Source organism: Lolium rigidum, chromosome 5, assembly GCF_022539505.1.
Source record: "Lolium rigidum isolate FL_2022 chromosome 5, APGP_CSIRO_Lrig_0.1, whole genome shotgun sequence".
Taxonomy (NCBI): Eukaryota; Viridiplantae; Streptophyta; class Magnoliopsida; order Poales; family Poaceae; genus Lolium; species Lolium rigidum.
The window spans coordinates 207,578,670-207,592,912 of NC_061512.1; the positions used below are offsets into that span (position 1 = coordinate 207,578,670).

General features: G+C 42.8%; 3 long non-coding RNA genes across 4 annotated transcripts; 1 reads left to right on the forward strand and 2 right to left on the reverse strand.

Annotated features, from left to right (window-relative positions):
* Positions 1-2,683: 2,683 nt before the first annotated feature.
* On the forward strand, positions 2,684-3,969 carry LOC124658273. The gene is made up of 2 exons (XR_006989101.1): positions 2,684-3,570; positions 3,683-3,969. It is a non-coding gene; the product is annotated as an uncharacterized LOC124658273 (long non-coding RNA).
* A 474-nt stretch (positions 3,970-4,443) lies between these two features.
* Positions 4,444-6,354, reverse strand: LOC124651550. Its single transcript, XR_006987441.1, has 2 exons — positions 6,252-6,354; positions 4,444-4,713 (listed from the first exon to the last, which is right to left on the reverse strand). It is a non-coding gene; the product is annotated as an uncharacterized LOC124651550 (long non-coding RNA).
* Positions 6,355-10,882: 4,528 nt separating this feature from the next.
* LOC124654368 lies at positions 10,883-13,730 on the reverse strand. Of its 2 annotated transcripts, none has more exons than XR_006988320.1 (2): positions 11,541-13,730; positions 10,883-11,274 (listed from the first exon to the last, which is right to left on the reverse strand). It is a non-coding gene; the product is annotated as an uncharacterized LOC124654368 (long non-coding RNA). The 2 variants fall into 2 exon arrangements; XR_006988321.1 differs by having other exon boundaries at positions 10,883-11,279.
* Positions 13,731-14,243: the final 513 nt, after the last annotated feature.

Genomic DNA, 14,243 nt, shown 5'->3' on the forward strand with positions numbered 1-14,243 from the left:
CAGTTGACAATTAGCGATTTTCTGAACATAATATTTAAAATTATATTAATACTTAAGATTTTTTCTTGGAATTTATCATAAGGGAACTACATAAACAATGGATATTTAATAATTGCGTTTTATCCAAAAAATTAATTTTATATTTTACTTGGAGATATCTTATTTTTGTGACCAATTTGATAGGTCACATGTATTTTTACGATTTTTATTTATTTGGTTATGAATTTTCAAAGTTTGTAAATTTTCCTCGAATTGAATAAATGCTGAAATACCATTTATACCGTGGTAAACACTAGCTACAACCACTGACTGGTGGGGTCAGCGGCCTCGTTTGTGGCCATGTAGGCGTTGATGTAGCAGGGATACGGTGGTCATGTCGGTTAGAGTTTTGCAAGCACGAATCATAGCAAAAAATGACTAGCAATGGATTTCTAACGACTTTGACGCGGCTATGGCAGTTTTGTTGCGTCTAATAAGGGTCCAAATCAGCGGTGCGGAGACGTGGATCCCTCCATTATGATGGCGGTAATGCGCGAGAGGAAAGGTGGCGATGCCCTCCTTGGCACGTCCCCTTGTTATCAAGACAGTTGAATGCCCGTGCGTTACACGGAACAATACAGATAAGACGAATGAAAATATTTGAGAGATTGGCAGGTATGATCTCTCGTTGCATCGTGAGGCTATTCCAGAACTCAGTGGCATTTCATCATCAAAATGTAAGAGCAAAAAGTATAGTCCTTCCGTTCATGTATTTGTTTTTTGTAAAAAAAAATCAGAATATAGCGTGTGCTGCCTTAAAAACATAGTCCTTCCTTTTCTAGATATAAGATGTATTGTTTTTTTTAGAAAAAACCAGAATATGGTGTGTTGTGTTGCACCATTCCTCTGGACAATCTTTTAGGAATTTGATTATGTTTTCTTATCTCATGCAAACTACTAATGTCAATTAGTCAAAGGTAATCCCACATAAATTGATGTAATTTTCCCTCCATGTGCGCCTTTTAATTTCCGTGCCAAAAACTATACACGGAAGGAGTAGGAGACTTGATCGAATGATACTTTTTACTTCTCAATCAATGAAAATGGAAATATTGTCATTTATTATTGCTAAAACAACATTTAACAATCACAAAAGCCCTAGAAATCGTAAAGTCCCAGCTTAAACTTCTAATCAGTTTAATCAAGTTTGCCTTCGATCGAAAAATTCAAAGAAACAAGAAAAACAACTTTTGACTAATGGGCCCATGAGCTAATTTTATTTGCAGGAGAAGTGCATCAATTATCACCAGTTCCAGTCTTCATCCATCTTAGCGTGCTATGTCCTGAAAAATCCACAATAATGAAACTAATATATTCTACCAGGACGCATAAGAAATATCACAAATTGTTAGATTTACCAATATTTCCCCACATCAAAATTTTCATCGAAATCTCAACTCAAACCCAAGAAGATCTGCCCCACCCATACATTTAAGAATTTTTTTAAATTAATTGAGAACGTCAATTCTGCCCCACCCATACGTTCTCCGCAATATACACAGAACGAAAGCAAAGCTTTCCCGATATGAAGCCTGAAACACAACCGAGTTCATAGAATCTCTACATTTTCTTGATCAGACACCAAGGATCAAGTCGTAAGGTTTAGTTTTTTACTTTATTTTTAAAAAATTCAAGTCGATTTGTTGTCTCTCTCTCAAACCCGAGTAATAGGTCATAGGAAATAAAAGTGAAATTCAGGATCAAGGGTTACTTGTTTTTTTGATCAAGGGTTACTTGCTCGTCAACAAGAGGGACTTCAGTGGCATGCACCACGCCGGGATGGTAGTGCGCCGCTGAAACCACCTTGATCTCATAGGATATCACCACCTCTATTGGTACAGATCCAAGTTCACCTGTAGTACTATCATGATTGGATGACCATGATCGCAAGTTAACAGCCCCTGCATTCCACAAAGTCGATAAGATGTAGCATACCGACAATGTAAATATTCAGGAAGGGCAGTACATCATTTGGAAAGCAAAAGAACAAACTTAGGTCAATGTGGTACTCTTAAATATATTTCTGCAAATATCACATAGTTTACTGAATGGATTTTCCACACTTTTTTTTTATGTTTGGAGTATGTAATGGCCATGAGATGTTAAGATCTTGCTAATATGTATGGACGAGGATCCAAAGGCAAGGGCTTACCGTAAAGTACACACACTTGAATGTCATAAGTAGAGGCATCTTTTACGGTGCACTTTTACCACAGCTAGGAATGATAGAGGTATGATTTGAGGAAGGGTCAGGATTAATCAATTTAGATTAGGCCTGGCAGCCCAGTAAAACGTTGATAAAGAAAAAAATAAATAAAATTAGCAGTATTTGGCCCGGCCCAACAATTGGATAACAGATGTTTGGTAGAGCGGAGAGAAACGCCTGTTTCTGGGTCGAGGGCGGCCGTTGCTGCCACCGACACCCCATCTGCGTCGATGGCGACCGCCGCCGCTGCTACCGGATCGGAAGATACTGCATCTCCGGCGAGTGACGCCGCCACCAGGTCGTCCCTGTCCTCCATGGCGGGCGACCATCACGGGCGACCGCCGCCTCCACCGGATCGGACAGATACTGCATCGCCGGCGAATGACGACGCCACCGTCTCCATCGCGGGCGACCGCCGCCGCCAGCAGATCGGGCTTGTCCTGCATCGCCGGCGAGCTATGCCGCCACCACGTTGACAACGCCACCACGTCGAGGCCGCCGCAACATCGAGAGACGCTGCCAGGTACTCCGCCACCATCTGTCATTCCTTCATGTACTCCGTATTTGTCAGAACGAAAATCCAGAGTACAAACGTCATGTACCTGAAAATTTTGGCCTCCTTTGTTAAATAATCCTAGCTACAGAGAAATTGAGAGAGAGATCAGGCGGTCCAGGCCGGATCACAATGGACTGACATATATACTGTGGTACATATTCTATCTATGATGATGCATACTAGTAGTATATAGCCTGGGAAGATGCATGGACTTAAAAAAAATATTGATTTGGAATGCTCACACACGACCACGCCATTGCACATTAGTATTCTTCATGTATGGAGTAACCGCGTGATGCTATTTTCAGAACAAATGTATGCGCTGTAGAAATCAAACCATGTATAGTATTTAACAAGCTTTTCAAACTTGATGAAATGTGCTGCTGAATTATTGTGCTCATACTCATTTGATGAAGTTGTCAAAATCAAACCTTTACCCTTGTGGTATCTTGATGACATGAATTGCACCTGAATATGATACTGTTGCTTTTGTAGATGTTGTCATGCCTTCAAATGTTATCTTGATGCCATCAATTTTCATGGCTGCTGAATGTATGAGAGTGAAACAACAAATCCATTTTTTAACTGATTGTTGTTTATGCACAACGCCATCTTTCTGTAAGACATGAGTTCGTGGTTAGCAAGACTTTCAGAAGTGAGGATGAAGGATATGAGTTATATCTATATTTGTCCACCAATATTATTTCTGGTATACTATACATATTATTACCAGGTGGTTTGTGACTTGAGGAAAAAGCTCTGGATCGAGGTATCTACAAACCTCTGTTTCATGTCCTGTTTCGCTGAGTCAACCCACCTCCAATGTTGTAACTTCACCATGAACAATATAGCAGGAACTAAATTGTTCTTAACTTTTGCAGCCTCACGGAATCGATATTGGCTATGCAGTCCGTGGCCAATCTGCAGGTGCTGGTGCCTCGTCTTCCCAAGGTGGTGGCTACCACCGTTAATGCCTAACGGGATGAATATGCACAAAAAACGCTAGTCATGTGTCTACTAGACGTCGAGCTTTCTCGTTGCCGACTGGAGATTAGATATGTTGGAATAATGCTGATGGTGTTCTAGTTAAATTGACTGTAATTGGAAGAGTATTTTGGTTGGTACTTATTTGCAGTCAAATAGTTTGAAATAAAATATATTTATGTGATCTCTCCTGATGCTTGTTAACTTGTTTTGATGGAGCTCTGTAAGCAATCTCGACTGACGTAACAAGGCAATCCCAACTGTTGATTTGCGTGCTGAACAGTGTTGTATTCTGGTCTCACTTAAGACACCATTGTCACGTTTGTAGAATGGGTCATGTTAAGGTATCAGAGTGATTGCTTATATTTTGAAAAAATATCTAGCTCACAGTGAATGTATTTCAACTATGCCCAATTACAGTGATTAAAATCATCTAGAGAAACGGATCGGATGTCGCAAGGACTTTTTTGTTGATTCGGATGGTGGCCCGTGCTGTATACAATTTATTCACTTGTTGTGTCTAGTACAGAGCTTTTGTTGACAGGCTCGGAGCTTGTGTTTTCAGAGTGCAATTGAACTATTTCAAAATTAGGATAAAGAGTATGCTGAATCAAACAAGATAACTAACAAAATGATAAACTGAACTGAAGTAAACACGGGTAGTATCAAACTTGATATAAAAAAAACAGCTAGTCCGAAACATTAAAAACTGAAGTAAACACCGGAGAGAAGGATCATAGCAAATTTCAATCATGCCTTGCCATAAAGACCAGGACATGCGTCTTCGATCTTGCCGTGCCAGGTCTTAAATTTGTTCTTGCGGCTCAGGTCTTCGTCATCGTTAGGGTAGAAATCGGTGCCCTCCATCATCAAAGGGATGTACGAGCCTCCGCACAAATCGCACAAATCCAGTACTCTGGGAAACCCACTGAAACCAAGCAACAAGGTATTTCGTCAGTATACAATGAGATGTACTAGTTTTGATCTGTACTAAGCATAAGCTAAATTTCAATGATCTATAGTAAGACATGATATGTACTTCTAATGATCTTTACTAAGCACTGGAAAATTTGAAGTTATTGCGCTATTAGCATAAATGAAAGAATTAAGGAAAAATGAACTAATAACAAACCAACATGTTTTCTTTGAATCACGGTGGTGTAATTGCAATCATTATAAGCTACTAGAACCTAGATGTATTTTGCTAACACCTTTTTCAATCATGTAGGGAACTCAGAAATGCTCACAACATGCCTATTATAAACTGATCATATCGCTGACACACGATCAGAGAGCATTCATAGTAGCTGCTGACCTGGGGCTAATATTGCCAATCTTACTCGCAACAGGAAAAGTAGTGCTATCTTAACAACTACAATAGTCAACTATAGCCTAAAAACATTGCAAACTGAAATATGTCAAATATATTATGATTAGAATTTGAAAACAGACCATACCTTTTCAGCATTACCTAGGCCTTTAATGTAAGATGTAAGTGGCTCAGCATACTCCGAAGTACTGCTAATCTTGTTTGTACCAGAACAATTAATCCCGGAGCCTACTAAACATTGCAAACTGAAGGACCAACGACAAAGACGTGGAGAAGGCGACACGCCAGTGACCACCGAAACACGCGTCGGCGACGCCTCGCATTGACTCCTTCCATTTCACCTCCAAGCACCATTTCGTCGGCCTCCTCCCACATCAAGCACCATCGCCGGAATAGCACGGGCAGCGCACCAGGCACCACTTCCAGAACCGCGTGGTGGGCTCATCGACAGCGCCGCCAGGAGTATGCAGGTGTATTCGTTTGAATATTCAAGATTCCGAGGAACTTTTTTATACAAGTAGTCATATGGCACAACCCCATACAGGACACAACCACTAGCTAGCCCACAGGCCACAGCCACACGCCGTCTGCTCGCTCGCACGGTCGCACTATCTCCAAGAGTCGAGTCGGTCGACGAGAGTACCAAACGCACTCATACACACAGCGGCAGGCGACGCGGTAGCCCTGGGGTCCCTAACGATTGCGGCAGCGACCGGCGGCGGAGCAGGCGATTGGTGCGGTGACCGGCGGGCAGGCGATTGCGAAGCCAAAGTACTCTTGAGCTCTTAAACAGCAACCTCTTTCAGCCGCATTGGCATATCAGTCTAGCAGATTAGCAGTAGGAGATTATAAATTTCTTTGTTTATCATAGTCGACAACTAAGCTATCAAAGTAAAGAAGCTACATAGCTATCATTGTGCAAATACGAAAATCGGTAGAAATCGTAGCAGGTACTTCCGGTGGCTTTGCGACAAAGCCGTGACTCTATATCAAATGTTTGGATGTCTGTGTTGTGCATCAATGCATCTTGTGTCCATGACAGTAAACGAAATGAATCAACAGGTACCACAAATCCAGGTTTTGAAGTTTGAAATGAATGAATGTTTCTTTTTTTGTGAAAAAAATACAATGGATACCTAGCATTTATCCTGGCGCCGCCACTGGGTGGCCTTGGCCGCCTTGGCGAGCGACGATGACGGCACCTTCGATCTTGGATCCACACCGAGGCCAAGGGCCAAGGCCGCCGCCACTGGGATAGTATTAGGGAAGGGGACGATGGACGGGGGAAAGTCTACATCAGGCCTTCATGCCGAACGAGGGGGCGAGGGGTGGTCGCCGGAGTTGGGGAAGGGAAGAGAACGGCGGCGGCACCTCTCCCAGTGACGGAAGAATGAGGGATAGAACTTTCGCCTTACCCTCTTCGATCGACAGTTGTTGGGCCTGGACCAATCTATTGGGCCAGACTGTCTACTGGGCCGAGTCCGTCAACGGTTTTTTTTCTGATGTACGCAAATTGCCTCAGGTATGTATCATACCGCTCAACTTTTGGAGAGTGGTATGAAACTTTTTGGACCACTGGATGGACGAAAATAAAGGGCTGTTATTTATTTGAGGGTACCACAAAAGAACTCTAAGTAGAAGCTGCTTCTATTCCAATTTAACCCACAAAATGGAATGTCACTTCCATACAGCTATTCCGGAAAAGGCTCCTTTGCAACCTTTGTCTTCAAGAAATATTGTGGGATAATACGACTACAAAATAAATATGTATCTCATTTAAAATATCATTATACATCAGATAGTTAATAAGAGAGAAATTGACCAAGAAATTTCCAATCATTTCAAACGCAGTGGCCAAAATATACTGAAGTTAGAGGGACACGTTCATGCTTCTAATGAAGATTTACGTAATATCACACCGATATCTCACCAAGCTGCTAAAATATCTTATCACGCTCATTGTAAAGTATTTCATCAGGTATACTTGATAGTAGTGCAAGCCGAAACAAAATACATAGATCAGTTTGTGAAATGGTTTTCATACTGGATATAGAAGTTAGAACACAGTGGATCTTTTTGAATAATAGGAAATAGACCTGTGTGTTGCCCGGGGCCATACATATTCTTGCTTATACAACTGGGTAGAGATTTCATGTAAATGCAAAATTCATCAAGCAAAGTGGTGAGGCTTGCCAAGCAACATAAATATATTAATTTCACTGACAGATAAGAAACTATACATGAATAAATTGACACAACTTGTAGCAGAATAGCATAAGAGCACTATCCTCTCATTTTTCTCATCCACCTCAAAATCCCCATCACCTTTCAGCAACTCTTCGACGGCACATGCCAAATTGTAATGTGCGGGTACTTACCTGATGATCAATCCTGGCACGACCAATTCCACAAACAGTTTATGGAGCACAACATCGAACGATTCAGTGGGCTCTTGCGTCGCTAGACTCTACACACAGAACTGAAGTAAAGTTGCATTGAACATAAGTTGCAAATTTCAGTTAGAAGAAAACATGGTCTTATACTGAACTTTACTGAAGAATTTGATGTTTTTCAGTTAACCTTCAGGTGGTATACCATAGTGACCATGCTCATTTCTCAATTAGCAAAGTAAGAAGGGAATAATGAACCGAGAACCTGGTGTGATTCATAATTCACGTACCTTCAGTTTATCAGTGGTCCACGGGAGACATTGTGCAAGCGGGCTGCGCAATCTCTCCTCCAGCAGCATCCTCCTTATCCTCTCCACAAAATTTCTTTCCTTAGTTTGTTCACTCACCAGCTATATGCAATTTCTGAACCCACTCTCCAAAACATATACAGCGAGATGAACAATTTTTCTTTTGTTGTTGTGGATACCTGACTACCTAAGCGCAGACTGAAAGGATGTTGCCTCGTTACCTTCTTGCTCCAGCTACTCTCTGATGACCCAATGCTCTGTGCCAAAACATTAACAAAAGAATTCACCCAAAAAACATCTCTCATAATAATTCTGAATTTCATCAAATTTGACTATTCCTAATACGCAGCTTATGTTGCATCTCCTGAGCTGACGCTCGTCTCCCGGACTGCTGCTGCTCCTGTTGGGGTGGGGGAAGTCGGCGACGGAGTAGGAGTTCTTGGACGACGACGACGACGCGAGGGAGGAGTATGACGCCATGTCCATCTCATTGGCCTTCTGAGCGACGACGACGCCGATGCCGCCTCCTTCGGCATCATCCTTGTCCCTGCGCCGCCTCTGCTCTGAGCTCGGGGTTGCCGCCACGGGATAAGAACAGGAGCCGCTCGAACATGTCCAAAAGTACCTGACGCGGCTCTCGCCGGGCTCCCGGAGGCCGGCCATGGCTTTCTGGAGCGTCACGTCCCACGCCGCCCTCTTCCACGAGGCATGCCCATTTTTCTGCGCTGCTGCATCGTCACCTCTTGCCTGACCCTTCTTCTCGCAGAGCTCCTCGGAGAAGTCGCACAGCTGCACGCGCGGCGCGTCGTACGCCGCCGCCAATGATTCAGCCGTTACCTTCCTGGAAGCAGGCGTGGGAGAACACCACATATTCCTGAGTACCACGAGCTTTCTGCCAAAGGGGAAGGCGGGCTTCGCTTTTAGAGGAATTGAAGAAGAGGTGGAATTTTAGAGGACTAGTAAACATGCCTCGCGTTGCAACGGGTGAGGAAAAAATTGACAAAAATTCCGTCGCAATATAATTGTTGCGCCAAAGTGGATGTTTCGTCTTAATATTTATTCTTTGTTTGATCTACAACTTAACTCGCCATTTACTTTAAATTTTCTTTAATATACTATTTATAATATATTTTTAGTTTAATAAGTATAGTAATTTACCTCTTTCTCCCTCATATGTAAAAATCCATTTCATGAAAAATTTGACGGTTCAATTGTAAATAAAGACACTGGTTGTCAGTCTTACCTTCATTTAACAAAGTTGTTATTCTTCTAATGTCCTCTCTTAAAAGATCAAAATTTTAGCTGATTCACATATTGGATAACTCTGTCATTGATGTTACACCATCATAGCTCGAGCTTCCTCAAAATAAAAACCAGGTGGCCCAAAAGAGGAGCACATAACTTGTGGGCTACATGTGTTGTAGTAGCTGACTAATAACAATAATTTCAGGTACTTTTTTCCTGTCCTCATCTTGTCATATGCAAATATACAAGAGCTACCGTAGAGAACCAAAGGTGGAACATGTCCGTCCTGGCTCATGATTTAGATATGGGATTTGCACACTCTCGATGATGATCACCGAAGTTATTTTCCTTAACTGAGTTCGGATCGACCCGCTGCACTGTTGTGGTGTTCCCTGTCCGTTGCTCGTACAGCCAAATAACTGAAACTGATGCTAATCCAGCCCATATCAACGTCGATCGAGACGACAGCTGCAGGGAGACATCCTTGTACGTTTTTCAAAACAGCAGTAGGCCAGTAAAAGTGTGGATTATGCACGTACATTTCCTCCTCTATTTATCTATCGGTAGCTTAATTTCCAACCCAATCTCTTTCTTGTAGCATTCGTTTTCCAGGGCCGATCACATTGACCCAAGGCAAGAGCACGCTTTGAGTACACTTCTCTCATATGCATGTCCTACGCTGAGGACTTCTTCAATGCCGCGTGGAAGGACTGGGACCTCGACACTCTCTGAATGGAAAACCTGAGGGTGCCACCTCTTGCCTTAGTGCTGCCTTCCCCGTCCTCCGCAGCCTGCAACATACCAGGTCGTCTCTTCGCTCCGAGGACGCCGCAAGCGAACGACACCAGTGGCCTGCTGCACATGATCGATCTCCAGGCTCCAGCGGCGCCTTCGGCAGGTCGATCTTCGGGGGGCTGACCAGGGCGGGATCTCAGGGTTGGGCGGCATCCCTGGGACGTCTAGCATAGGTGGCGATGGTATGGTATAGTAGTAGGTTGCAGGCGGCGGCTACAAACTCAGAGGGGCGCCTCTAACTTGGGCGACCGCCACATGTCTCACCCGGCAAGGACGAGCTCGATCGACTTGTCAGACCTGTTGTTGGATTGGTACGTAGAACATGCCGGAGTTGTGCTCCGTGTACACGCCGATGTCAGGGGTCGGGCAGGTTGCCGGCGTTGCCGAGAACACGCGGTGGACGAGATTGCCGTTGTAGTTGACGGTGTTGGCTGCCTTGGCCTCCTCCTTGGCGCTAAATCTTCCTCCTCCCTGGAACTATCCGCGATACAGGAAGCTACCGGATCGTCTCCTCGGTAAACCCTTGTGGTTGCTATATATAGGCAATCTGGGATCAAGGAAACACGCCAGTTACCTAATCCATATGGAGTCCTTTTCTTCCACGAGATGCTAAACCGATGGGGACATGAAAAGAAAGAGCACGTATAGACAATTGGGCTGTTCCGATCTTTTAGAGGCCCGGTCCGCTCGTCATGTATTTTTTCTAATTACGTTGCATGCTCAGTCAGTGTCCGTTCCAGGCCCTGAGCATTCCCGGCCTCTTTTCTAATTTGGCTGATTGACGTAATATAATGACCAAGGCAACCCATGTGCCTCGCTGACTGATTAGAAAACATCTATGCAATGAACCTATTAAGAAAATCTGCTAACGAGCATGCTCCACTAATTCAATTTGCACTCCATCGCAAGAAAGTTTGGGCCAACCACTGACGTAGGAAATATCAGAGGCGATGTAAAAACTTATAAAAGACATGATTAGATACAACATAATAAAGCTAAGACCGATTACAACTTAATAAATCTAAGATATTTCAGAGGTGATGTAAAAGTTTAATGCCCGTAAGAATAACAAGGATGGCCTGATTACACAATGCAAGTTTTACAAGTACGGCTAGAGTAAGAACTCCATTTGAATAAACATATATATGTGTCAATGCACACATGTGTTTACATATTTCAGGCATCGAGTGCATATCAAAAATTAAGAAATTAATATGTGAACATGTAATAAAAATTACATTAGTCGGATGCAAATTATTTAGCTAGATGAGCTCCACTAGACAACACGTTGATGTTGTATTTCCATCGTACTAGGCAGCCCGACGCTGAAGACCACAACAAGTGATGTAGCTCTAGAGTTCATTGTCTACCCAGGAGTAAGACACATCCCCAGTTCCACTTAAGTATTTGAACATCGCCGTCTGTCCTGAAAAATGAGCAGAATATTACCATAGGAATCAAGAACCTGGACATAATTTGCAACCATAGAATTCCTTTGGAAAAAATTGAATCAGTGAAGAGAAAAGGAATGTCCATTGTCACACCATCACCAGTATATATAACAAGATTTAGAAGCTAATCAGACCAGAATCTAACTAATTCATAAGCTTTTAATGCTAAATAAATGAATTGATAGACTTGTAAGGATGCACGGAAACTGGAGAGAGGTGATATGGTGCAGCCTCACCTGGATCTCTACACGAACAAAATTGAGCTAAAGAATCAGCTGTGCCAATATACTGCAACCATTTAGAATTCCATCATATTTGAGAATGGAGGATGAAAAATAATTGATTAATAAACCCACAATGTCATCTATGCTCAAAGGCCAACTACTCGAATATCCTCCACGGTCATTTTGCCAGATCGAAAATACATTTGTGATACTGAAGCTGTCTCGGTCCGTAAATGCAAAATCTGATAGGCTAATAAGTAAAAACATGACCAAAGGTGGACCTAAAGAAACTAACATGCACACTAATCTATTTTCAAGCACACGAAAATATTACAGCTAGGAAGCTGAAAAGGTGATAATCACTTACAAATAACAAAGTTATGTCACACGGATAGCATACAAAACGAGAAGCAACTGCCAATCTGATAAAAGTATATTTCTGAATAACAAAAGGTATCACCAGCAAGCTTGCACTCATGAATTGGACTAGAAATTGACTAGGGGCTAATAAAAAAGCAGAAATATAAGTGTTGCCAGCGCTTATTACGCGACAGTATTGCCATCAAAGAGATCATTATCATATCAACCTGCAACTAATCAGCCAAAATGTTTATAAGTGTTGTGGACATGACAAATCTGTACCTCCCAAACACATGTTCTTGAAGAAAAAAAGGTAGAAGAGATCTAAATTGCACCAAAAATAAAGGTAGTAATTCTAAGAAAACCACATAGACCATAGTATGCTTGATTGGATATCAGAATCTACCTTGGCTTGGCGGCTGAAATCTGATGGCAGAGCTTGGATTTGGGTAAACAAACAAGTGAATATGCTAAGGTTGCAGCAACATGAATCAACACTAGACCACGATGCTCACAAGAATGGAGCCAAGGTTTCTGCAAATGGGAAACGATGGCATTTAACATTCGACTAATGATGAAAATTATCAATGCAAGATTCTAAAAATCATGGTTGCAGGGTTGCGAGCTGGTAGCAGTGACCGGCAAAATTATATTGGGTTGCCACTCTGCTGAACTGAAATTAAATTAAATTAGGATGAAAATAACTTGACTTGTTGATAATTGGATTATAGAGCCACGCTACAATAAGAAAAAAATAACAATCTATTTCATGATGGATCAGAAATTACACATTGGTGACATGCAACAAAGTGAGCCAACCAGTTCTTTAACTTTTACACAAAAGACTGCATAGCTAGTCATAAGTTTATTTGGTATCAACATAACAATAAATCCAAGGCACACTATGTGCCAGCGTTTGGTTGCAGTAAGAGCATTATGTACTCAACAATAAATTATATTCCCCCAAAAGAGTCTGACAGGCGACCGGCGACTATCAGCCACCGCCACTCGCTCCGTGAGTCAAGTCGCCTGAGCGACCCAGCCACACCGCGCCGACTTGCGACTATACAGCGACTATACGGCGACTCAAAAAGCATGCATGGAACACCATGTGCAGTCATTATCTGCAGCTTCCGTGACTAATATAATTCGGATTTTTTAGGACCAATATCATAGGAGAAAACAAATAATTCGTTAGTACAGATCCTAACTATCATATCTTAATAAATCTACATCAGAAAGACACAAAATCTACACGTTAATTAGTTTCACATTCAACTCTATATACTCTGTAAAATGACTCGATGGTATCCCTTTGAAAATTGACAGTACTACACATAGGAACATAGAAATCTGTAAAGAACATTTTTTTAGTGCAGAATCTAAGACCTAATTAGAATTTCCCCAAATTAAGAGGCAAGGATCAAAAGTAACGAAAAGGTGGGACAGTAGGGGTAAGTAGGAAACATGACAGAATTAAGTTTCTAGAGGAGAGCAGAGTAGTTTGAAGCTGCCTTGCAAGAGGCGCTGAGAGATACCCAGATTGCAGCAGCTGCCTGCTATTGCTTGATAGCTACTGCTCATAGCTCGCGTGCAGGATGCTAGCGCCTTTGACAAGACTTTGAGAGAGATCGAAACACCTGAGAAGCCCCGCCACTGGATCCACACCGGTGAAGGAAGAGAAAAATATAACCAGGCATACCGGTGGAGGAAGGATGGACCTGGCGTAGATGTATACCAGCAGACCACGGCAAGCTGGCTGCTCGGAAGCTCCGGCACTGAATTCACGCGGAGAGGCCTACCGTCGTTTTCTTCGCAGATTCCGCCTGCTGCCGCCAGCCGACGAGACCACCAGCCGGGCCGCGCGATGCCGAGGCTGCAAGCTGCGGTTGATTCAACCTGCCGCCCATACGCTCGCCGCCGGCCGTCGGCCGCGCACCCACTCGCCTCCGCCGGACCGTTCGCCGCCGGACGCCCTCGATTAGAAGCTAGGAGAAAAAAATAGATGCCGCTAGGGCCGTGGCATCGTGGGCTAATCAGAAAGCAAACCGTCAGAATAAAAAAAATACGGTGGTAAGGTGCTGTGAGCCGGACCATGGGTCCGATGGAGAAATGGTTCGGTGGAACGGACGCCGTCCGGCTGGGTATATCGACCCGGGTGCAGAATAATTATTTTGCACCCAGGGGGCTTAATAGAGTTTCTATATATATATATATATATATATATATATATATATATATATATATATATATATATATATATATATATATATATATATATATAGGTATAGATTAACTTTGGGCCTTGGGCTGGCCCATGTGTCGGGCGGTGTGAGATCGCTACGGAGGATAGCT